Here is an 11630-nt window from a genome sequence, read left to right on the forward strand (position 1 = left end):
ATCTTGTTCTCTGAATAACTACTATGAAAACAATATTCAATGTGTTAATTATTGTAACTGTCCTACTGTTTTGAAACTGTTTCATAGCTATTTTATCTTTTTTCTCATTAAAATTAATTTTAAAAAATTTTTAAAAGGGAGCATCAATTTTTTTTACATCATCTTAACTTACAAGGGGAAAGGAAAATAATAAAAAGCAAAAAGTATTCTATCATTACACATACATTTAAAATAGACCACATAAAGACTAAATAACAGCCTGCATTTCTTACTTTTGGCTACAGTGAAGTGCTGAGCAATGCCTTACAGACTTTGAAGAAACTCAGTATTTTACGCCTGAATAACACTAATTTAAACAGAATCAGGAAATCCTGATCTATCAGGAATTTATGCACTAAATAAATATATTGGGGCTGGTGAGATGGCTCAGTGGTCTAAAGCACCTACTTAGAGCAAGCTTAGCAAAGCAGAGGGACCGCGGTTCAATCCCCCAGCACCACATGCCAGCCAGCCCCGCCCCCTGGTGGGCTGAGCTGGCCCCACACACACACACAAATAAATAAATAAATGTATTTAAATATCTTGTTCTTGCTACTTCCTTCTGAATACCTGAGGAAAGACTGGGCGTGGTGGTGCGTGCCCTATAATCCCAGCTTGGGAGGCTGAAAACAGGAGGATCACTATGAGTCTGCTCTGTGTAGTGAGACCCTATAGACCCTGTACTATATACATAAAAAAAATACCTGAGGGAGTTGGAGGGAAGCTACCTTGGTTTCCTTGGGTCTAGTTTTCAGATAATGTCTGTCCATTCCCTTGTGCAGGTTACTCTAAAAGGCCATGAAATGTGAAAGGTGTACATTACACTGAATGAAGGGCAGTAGTAGAACTGTAAAGCTCCTTATCAACAGTAAATACACCTCTGGTGTGAGTACTTAACAGAAACCTCAGACTGCAAGTTACCAAAATGCTCAGCTTTCCTCAACGCAGCACCCAATGGTGAATTTTAAGTATCACACTTAAATAATATGTAAATTTTGAATTTTATATAAAATTTAATGTCCATATGTCCACGTAACTTTTTCTGGCTCAAAACATTTATATTCATCCTTCACTGCTAAAGTGGATATGACCTAGAAGAGGTTAAGACTGTAGAGGAGCATACTACTGCATAATTATTAGACATGTCCCAGAATCACTGCCACAAAACACACCCCATGAATCATTGACTCCTAAGTAGTGAAGTAGCTGTGCTGTAATTTGATGGTTTAATTAAACTTCTATCTTGCGCTGCTTTTCAGAGATGTTTCCATTTCAGCAAGAACTGCAGCACCAAGACTGCAAAGTAACAGAAAGTGTCACACAGTTTGCCTACTATAGGACCCTTCCTTACCAGGGGGCATTATCTGGCTTCAGGGTTCCTCAAGAAATACTTAGAGAAATACTGATTAAGACTACTTCCTGAGGTTGGGGATTTGACTTATTGGTAGCACACTTGCCTAGCAAGCTGAAAGCCGTGGGTTTAGTCCTTGGCATCAAAAACAAACAATAAACCTCCCCTGAGACTGCACTTCTTTGCTGGGTCTAGTGATAAACACCTGTAATCCCAGTGCTCAGGAAGCTGAGGCAAGAGGATCACTTCAAGTTCAAGACCAGCCTAGGCTACAAAGTGAGCTCAAGGCCAGCCTAAACTGCATAGTGAGACTGTCTCAAAAAGATAAAACAAAAACAAAACCCCTGCACTTCCTGGTCAAACACTGAGTGACACATAATCAAGTGAAGATTTTATAATTTGATCCAAATTTATAATTCAATGCAAATATGGTAATCTTGAAGGAGTAAAATCATGACTGTGCCTTTGGCACTATACTGTGCTCTGGTAAGGCATAACCGTAGTTTTGCACAACTGTATAACTTGGCCATCAGGTCCCCACTGGTGAACCCTTCTGCATGTATTTTCCAACCAGCAGGACAAATTACTCTACAGCCTGCCTTTGTTCTTTCAAGGGTCCTTTTTATTTCCTTTCCAGCTACCCAGCCAGCATGTGGTACAGGGTAGAAAAGATTGTATTAAGTGAAAGGGAAGAAAAGAAGAAAGAGAATGCTTTACCTGAAAGCTTCAAGAATTGGTGGACCAGCCAGATAGCTCAGCAGACTAAAGCGCCTGCTTAGGCAGAGTGCAGCGGCTGGGGTTCAATACCCTACATGCAGTACCAGCCCTGCCTGCGGGGCACACTGAGAGGGCGATTGAGACTGGGAGCGCCTATAACCCCAGCGCTTGGGAGGCTGAAAAACAGGAGGATCACTGAGTCCGATCTGTGGAGTGAGACTCTGTAGACCCTGTAGATCCTGTACTAAATACATTTTAAAAAAAAAGAATAGGTAAAATTGTATGAACCATGTCAAATATGATAAGAACGATATTTTTCTTTAGTATAATCAGGATTTTGGGGCTATGAACGCCTCCTACACAAACTACAAAATACAGCGATGATCCTCAGACAATCATGCACTCTGCTGCTACTTAAATTTGAGTAATATGAATTTCTAATATTGTATTTTCCCAGGCTTAAAATTCAATGTAAGTTTTCTCTCAGTATTATAAAAACCTATAGGATTGATGTTCCCTATTAGTGAGTAGGAAACACATTTTATTTCAACTGAAATGACAAGTCTACATAAGATAAAAGGGCATAAAGTTGCAGGTCACTTATTTCCTTCCTATCCACTTTTATCAGTTTTCTGACTCCATTCAAACTAACAACTGATATTTGTCTTTTCTTCCCTCTGGTGTCACTGATGATTTTAGTCCCCGCAATCGCCCTTGGGGTCATCATATTGGCTTTCCCTGCATCTGTTGTTCATTAGCTTCCAGAAAGGTAAATTTTCATCCAACAAATATTTGTTGAATTTATGATTAGCATGAGATTGAATATATGTAGTTAGGAAGAGTTGCTCCAAGATTCACGGAAGATAACAATCTCACAAGAGAGCAAGGGCTAAGAATAGCTGCAATTTTGTCAAAGATGAGCTTTTTCCATAAGTCTCCCTCCCTACTCCCTCCCTCTCCTTTCTCTCTGTAAATATAACATAATACCACTATCTTGAGTCTTCATTTGTAGAATGCCATTTTAACATTACCTAGGGGTTGCAATAGAAGCTAGTACTACTCCTCATTTTTAAAATGGTAAGTGGTTATACATTTTAAAAAGAATTATGAATTATGAAGGTTTTTAGGGAATATACATTGTTAAGAAGCTTTATGTTAGATCCAACAATATTTAAAATTCTTGTCTGATCTGTACAATGCAGGATCCTTCAACTAGCGTCTTTCCACCATTGTCATTAGCTTGAAATTGAACTATCAAACCTTTATACTGAGCACAGAAGTGAACTATGCAAGAACATAGCTATCGAAAGCATAGTCATTAAATTTACTTAATGTCACTATATTTTGACAGAATACCTTCCATAGTTAGATTGAGGGCATATTCTATTAGTAATACTATTTTGGTGAAACGTAACACTAAATATGAGCTTTTTAGTATGGGTATTCTTGGAATGTTGTTATAGTTAATGCAAGCATTTTAATCTGAGAAAAGATCCTCAGGAAAATCTTCATTCTTCATTGATTATTAGGCAAGAGAAGTTGAAAATGACATGTCTGTTTACAATGTGGCAGGAAAATGTATATGCATGATGCAAACAGACTCCAGGCATCGGTTAAGTTTCGCTTGGCTTCTTGAGACAGACACCAAATGGAGCTAAGTTAAATGAATAAACACACTTTTTAGGAAATCGTTGGCGCATCTCACAAAGCTAAGCTGAGGCTAAACAAGCCAGCTTCAGACAAAGCAGCTTGCAGAGCAGCTTTCAGTTGGCGAATGCACAGGCCTCAGGTGCACCGTCATTCAACTGGGCCACCAGAGGCTCCCAGCCCCATTCAGTGCAGCTTTCTGTGCTGCTGTGATGGTCTGGCTGTCACAGCTTAGATGCCCCATGTGCATCCGTCCCTATTACCTGCAGTGAACTGAGTCATACAGCATCTCTAGGAGTGGCAGAGCCCCATTCCTGTGCTTCAGAGAGTTTATGTGCTGGGACAATGTTGACAGCCACAAACTAACACAGGAGCTGTGCCTCAACATAAAAGAAAAGATTATAATAGCTTAACCAAGTAAAATTCTAGTTCTTATCAAAGTCCATGATAACATCTTTTGCTGAATGCTTACTCACCAGTGTTGGACATGCTGTCCTCTTATTCAGCAGCACAACTAAAACACATGCTCAGCCTTCCTTTTTAATACACAGAGAGAGGCATTATAAAATATATTCAGTTTTACTTTTACCAATAAAACTTTAATTAAAAATGCACTTCAATCAGCTTTATTTGTTCCTTTTTCCTACTTATACCTTGGCAAATTCGTAAGATCTAGTCACCTAACTGTTAAATTTTACTGAAGGTAGGAAACTTAATTGGAAAGCAATTTCATACAAGAATAAAGTAAATTTCTGTATACTGATCCATTCATCAAAAATATGTGGTTTATTACCTTTTTAAAAATAAAATGCGGGACTTGGGGGATGGCTCAGTGGAATAATCACTTCTGCAAGGGCCTGAGTTCAATCCCTGGTTCCGCCAAATAAATAAATAAATAAATAAATAAACAAACAAACAAACTGAGGTTTTTCTTCTGTGCCTTATAAGGTACTAAAATTTTGACAACTCTTGAAATAAGGGACTTTACTTTGCTACCAACTGCACTTGGTGAAAGACAGTAAAACAATTTTCTTTAGCTTGTTTTCCAGGAAAGTTGATAATCATGTATCAACCTTATTTTCTGTTGCAGGTAGAACTTACTGAGAAATTCAGTAATTATATAAGTGATATATAGATGAGCAAAGAAAAACTAACACTGAGATCTGAGATCTTAAAATAATTATATAGCTGACTTTGCCTTTTAAATGCCAACAAAATAATAGGGTCTCTTGCTCCTCCTGTGGAAGTTTCCTATGTGACCAATGCAAGCGCTGAATGAAACTCTGCAGCCTCAGCTTGCTGAGGGAAGAGCTGACTTTACTGGCTGTTGTGAAAGACCACTGTGGTAAAAAATAGCTCACTGTTTTCCCCCCTCTGATACTAACCAAGCACTTAACTCCTCTAATGAATTCTTTTGTTGGGTCTTGGGAGTGGAGAATGGAGAGCAGGAAATTGCAGCATGAAGACAGGCTCTCATTGTCTAAGCAGCTGACGGCTGAGCGGGAGCAGCATGAGGGAGCTCCAGCAAACACAGAGAGGACAGAAAATACAACAGAGCTCTTTGTGCATTCAGCAGTGCTCTTAGATTCAGGGCCAGATACCAATGGAGCAGGAAGGCAGGGAGCAAGCTGGGCGTCCACAAGGATACGAAAGCTCGCTGTTCAGCACACTGGTGAACAGCATATGTAAAAATGCTGGGGCTGCTCCACAAGGCTCTGCCCTTCTTGCCCTTTCTTCCTTCAGAAGGAAAACATACTTGGAGACCTTGACCTTCACCCCAAGGACACAAACACCACAGTGGCATTCCATCTGTGGCAGCTTGCCTATCCTTGAAAGGAAAAGGAATTGCACTGGGAATACAAGGCAGTCTTCTGTGAGCATAGATAAGGGAGGCTGTGGAAATGGATTCCATTGTGTCCCACTCACTAAGGCTGCTTGGCTGGAATTTTTTTGGTATCCATTATGAGTCATAATCAATTCTACTTCAATAAGACATATGTGTTTGGGGGATATGCAAAGTGATAACTGCTCCATGCAATTAATATTATTGAGGTAAATAATGTTTACATGGTTCATTTTATAATAAAGCTGGAGCTCTGACTGAAGCTCATGTCATTATATACAGAGAGACCTTGGCCACTGATCCTAGAGGCCTGCACAAAAGAGATATGGGCTGGAGCTCTCTAGATCAGACCCCAACACGTCACACAGCCAAAGCCAATTTTAGATAAATATTAATCATTAGCTGAGTTGCGATCTCTTTCTTATTGTAAATCCGATTCATTCTAGTAGACAGAATCCAATTTCAGCATATTAGAACTAGCCTGATTCTATTTGCATTGTATTAACAAGCAAACTAATTATTGAACTTACTAAAAAATCATCTTGCAGGGTATAAAATGTCTAATATTTATATGTTCAATAAATAGAGTAATTACATTGTGTCAGGCACTGCACTAAGAACTTGTAATTTTTTTTTGAATATTGTGTGGAGAAGAGATGTATCAAATAAGGAAATAGAAACTCTCTCAGGTGAATCGGAACGAAACGTGAGAAAATGAAACTGTCCAGGCAAGTACAGAGCATCCCACTTTTGAGAGATTGAGTGAAAGTGCTAATTTTAAGGACAATGAAATTAGAAGTCTCTTTCTGAGCACAATTGATGCATTGGGAAAGACATTGAGGGGATGAGGGTAATTAATCACAGATCAAAAACAACATGTGAAAGTCAGAAATCCCCCTTGGAGGTCAATGAGTTAGGAATTTCATTTGTACATCTTTCAGTTGTGCATTTCACCTGTATGTTTCTGGAACAAAATATCTGACGTGCGTAATGTGAAAAAGCAAAGCTTTGCTCTGGTTCATGGACTCCGAGGCTTCAGTACAGGGTCAGTGCCTCCAGAACCAGGCCCCACCTCTCGCACATTCAGCTATGAGCTCCTCCATGAGTTTGTTGCCTCCACCATCCAATCACCTTCTAAAAGGCCTATCTTTGAACACACAAGATATTTTTGGGGGGGGGCATTTTATATTTAAAGTACAGCAAGTGGTAAAAGCAGAGGATCATGGCCATTAACAGAACTCCCAGGAAGGTTAAAAGCTTAACTAACTGCATTAAATCAGGCTCTGGTTGGAAAAGAGTAAGATTCTGAATCATGAGATGTAGCCACAGGTTAAAAAAAGTGGAAGACTCAGATTCTCTTCAGCTCATTGGATCTACTGAAGTCCGCACTGCACTCTGCTAGAGTGGATCATTTTCCTCTGCTTGAAGATATGACAGGAGGCTGTACCTTGTAATACCTCTTACGCCGCTAGCTCACCTCCAGTCCTAAGCACCAGACCAGTAAGTAACAGCAAGCCATGACACCAATTGCTTAGTGGGGTGTGGAACTAAAAGGGGAAAATAGTCTGTCTCCTAAAGAACTTCATGATCTAGCCAACAGGCACCAGGAGTCAGAAAACAGTAGAGCTGGATGGATTCTGAAGGTGCTGGATTAATAAACTGGGAACAGACTTAACAGAATTCTGAATAGTGGCATTTTTATGGACACTGGTGTAAGGCTAGAAAAATCTATCAGCTGACCATATTCCATATAAAAGTCTTCTTTTACTAAAGAGATAATTTATACATACCAGAATTGAGAAAGTCAGTGGTGACTGAAAAGTTACTCTGGAGGTGAGGAAAAAAATAATAGGACATTGTTATAGAGCTGAGCTCAGTAATGCTCTTGAGAGTGGCAGAATCCCTACAATAATAAATACCAGTTTCCAACCCTTAACTACTTAAAGCATAGAGGTTACAATTCAATGAACAGCAAAATTGGCAGAGTGATCTGAAATTGGGGATCATAGGGCATCATGGAAATCGATATAATCAAAATGAATCAAAAAGGGATGCTGAGTGACACTAAGGCCAATAAAATATCCCAAATGCTTGCCAGTTTTCATATTGAAGCCAGTTTTTCCATGTCTGCTACATAAGAGGTGAAGGACAAATTGGGACCCCAGGAGGAAGAACTCTGCCCAACCATGCAGCTGGATAAGCATGTTGGAAAATTAATCTCATATTATTTCCTCAAAGGTGCTTGCAGGCATTCATTCAGGTAAAGCACACACTAGGGTGAGGGGAATGCTAGGATGGGGAAATAAGTACCGTATTATTCAAGGCTGTGGCACAGTGAATCCACTGAATCACCAAAATGGTTCAGTGGGCACCTTTCTGGGCCTGATCCTCTCTCCGTATAATTGGCGTAGATGTACTGAGTTGTTGCTAGGACTCTCATGCGTGCCCTAATTTTAAGATATGTTATGGTAAAAAAGGTCACATAGAAGCCTACCTCTCCTCATTGTTCAAGTTAATAAATCAAAAGCTGCCACCTTTAAAGTTTTAAGGTATGTAAGCAAAATGCTGCTCATTCTACCCAAATTATTTTTCAAGTAAATCAGATGAATTCTGTTTTTGTGCTTGACAGGGAATAATTAACATGAGCTCACATAAACAGCATGTGGCTATGATTCTGAAAAATATTTAATTTTCATTCTCATTGAAAGCAATGATCAGAATATTTTTGAAGTCACTTGGGACAGACAGCAACACACTTCTATGGTCTTGCTCAAGGCTATGTTATCTCTCCTGGCATCATCCCTAGTATGCTGTAAAGAGATCTGGCCAGCCAGATAACTCAACAGACTAAAGTGCCTGCTTAGGCAGAGCACAGCGGCCAGGGTTTGATCCCCAGTTCCACTTGCCTGACTGGCCCTGCTCCTGGGGCATGCTGAGATGGCGAATGAGACAGAGTGTGGTGGTGCATGCCTGTAATCCCAGCGCTTGGGAGGCTGAAGACAGGAGAATCACCACAAGGCCAATCTGTGTAGTCAGACCCTGTAGACCCTGTATGAAATAGATTAAAAAAATGAAGTAATAAAATAAAATAAGGAGATCCATCCATACTGTCTGAACATTTACATAAAATCATGTTAAGATGTGCCTGAAATTGCAAATATATTAATCATGCATAATTTTGGCTAGATTCATGAACTCCAGAAGATGGGATATAAACTCAAAGAAGAATCAGGGCCAACTACATTGGTAAGTTCAAAGGAACCCAGTGATCTAGAATATGCTTGAATATCTCTTCCAAACTATATTAGAAATTATTGTATCTCACACATCCTATCATTAAAAATAAAGCATCTTCGAGTCCAAGAGGCAGGTTATGCCATCCTTGGGACTAGTACTCCACCTTTTATGTGTGACATGGAAGGCAAAAAAATCTGAGTAGGATCTAGAGCAGAAAAATGGCCCAAAGCAAATCTAGTATATTACTGCAATAATCCTACCAGCTAGATCCCAGCACTACATTCCATTTGTGTGTGACCCAGGCTTCTTGAGAATGGTGACTGAGGAGCCTCTGTAAAGGTACACCTCCCATGGAGCCATCTGTTTATATTCCAAAATAGAGAGGAAAGGCCTGAGACTCCCCTGGCTGTCGGTTTACATTTCAGAGCAAAAGTCTCTCCCTAGAGAGGAGTAAGGCCAAATGTGACAGCTGTCTTCTGTAGGTACAATTTAATGTCAGGGTTCCATTTTCTATAGTACAATCTCTGCCTTCTTGGGTGATATCTGGGCTTCATTATTTTGGACAAGGAGGAGATTAAGTACTACTGAAATGCTCTGTAAATAAAAGATCCATTCCCTCTCCCAGAGGTTTGGGGTTTCTGTTAATGGATGATTAGAGGTTAGATAGATAGATAGATAGATAGATAGATAGATAGATAGATAGCCTAAATTTTACCATAGAGTAGAGTAACACCTTATATCCCTCATAGTTTCAGAGTTAAAAATGAGCCATTATTTTAATGGGAAAATAGCTTATGTGAATTTCTTGAAAGCCATAGTAAAGGTTCTAGAAAATAAATTTTAAGAATTCTCAAACAATATGATGTCCTCTGCAGGAAAGAATTAAATGCCATTTGTGATTAGGCTCTGGGTTGCCTTTTAGTTCTAGTAGACATGGAGATAATCTAGCTTATTGGTATATATATAGTGAAATAACATCTGATTTTTATGAGGAAGCAGAACAAGGATCTAAAAGTAACAGTGAGAAGCGAGTGTGCAGATCCTGTTTCTCAACGCCAAGCAGTAAGATATGCTACAATACATGGCTCTAAGCAAGAGAAAACATACTAACTAGGGAATTCCAAGATGGGTGAGATTTCATTGAAATCCAAGTTGTATGAATTTTGGTTTTGCAAAAGTTTTATCACCTCTGATTAATCAAGGACTGTGCACAAAAGGAAGAAGTTTCGAAGGAGCAGAAGAGAGAACAGATGCAAAAGCAGCATTCACAGCAGAATGAGATAATCAGCTCTACTGACAAAAGAATCTACATTTGCGTGATGGTTTGGAAAAATAATGTTTTGGAGCAGATTAATGTTGGTGTCAGAGAGAAGTGCATGATAGGAAACAAAGGACGGCTTGGGGTTTAACTGTCTCTAGAACTGGAGGCCAAACAGTAGCTGCTACAGTATGGAGCAGGCTAATATTTAATGGGTTCATCACTGACAGAGCGGGCAAGGACAGCAGAAGGGGAATTCTTGCCTCCCTTAAGCTGATCAAGAATTCAGCTGTGTGACCTCAGTTGCTAAAGCTAGCCTAGTTTCTGGAGGAATTTATGACTCTCAGATCCTGCTAGTCCCTCAGTCCTTAATGAGCATGCATTATTCTGTTTGTGGGCCAGTAGGACAAAAGCAAATAATTCTCAAGTGGACTCCAGTAAAGGAACTGTCATGAGGTAGAAGTGAAAAGCCCATAGTGGGCCACAGTGAGACTAAGAAGTCAGGCGCTTTAGGATACACGAGATGTTTATACACGGAGGCCAGTGCCACTTGCACTGTATTCCCAATGCCAATAAGCTCTTCTCTCAGCCAGGTCTACCTTAAGCCCACTGTGCTGAAAGACCATATGCTTGAGGAGACATGGTGGTATCCATTTACCCCACTTCCCTCCATGCTCACCCTCAACGGAAATGTAAACAAGGTGCCATTTTGTCTTTTAGTAAAGGTAGCTATGAACAAAGATTCATACCTAATCTTTGTTTCCCAAGGACTTAAAATATATCCAACCCCAGGTACATTTTCTTAAGCCTTATCTTGCTTTATACTGAAATAATCCAGTTTGCTTGATCCCATTATTACTCTTATGTTACAGAAAGTAAGTCAAGAAATAGAGACAGAACACCAAGTCTCAGGAAGAGTAAATTTTGGAGCTTGATTCTAGTAGATTTAACAATGGCTGGAAGAGGGAGGATGAATGAGGAGGTTAACAGCAGTGGACTGAAAATAACAAAAGCCCAGTTCACGTACAGGGTTGGACGTTCAGACATAAACTCAAACCCATTCACCCATCCTTAAATGCCAAAGGATCTTGCTGATAACCCTATCCAATCCATAAGCAACAATTACTTCTTCCTACCTGTGGACTTTTCCTCCATCCCAAAGCTTTCTCAACACTCCCTCCCCTCATCTGTACCTAACAATGTGATGTTGATTCAAGGTAAACAACATGTGGTCCGACCATATAGCTCAGCAGACTTAAGCTCCTGCTTGGGCAGGCATAGGGACCAGTGTTCATCCCCGACCCACATGCCATGCTGAGCCCGCCCCAGGGGCATGCTGAGACTGCGATTGAGACTGGGGGTGCTGGTGCATGCCTGTAATCCCAGCTGTTGGGAGGCTGAAAACAGGAGGATTACTATGAGTCTGATCTGTGTAGTGAGACCCTATACTAAATACATTAAAAAAAAATAAACAACATGTGCTTGCCTTATCCTAATTTTGGTTATAAAAATATTTATAGTTCTAGGTAGAGTGAACA

The sequence above is a fragment of the Octodon degus genome, unplaced genomic scaffold (assembly GCF_000260255.1).
Source record: "Octodon degus isolate 3935 unplaced genomic scaffold, OctDeg1.0 scaffold00402, whole genome shotgun sequence".
Classification (NCBI taxonomy): Eukaryota; Metazoa; Chordata; class Mammalia; order Rodentia; family Octodontidae; genus Octodon; species Octodon degus.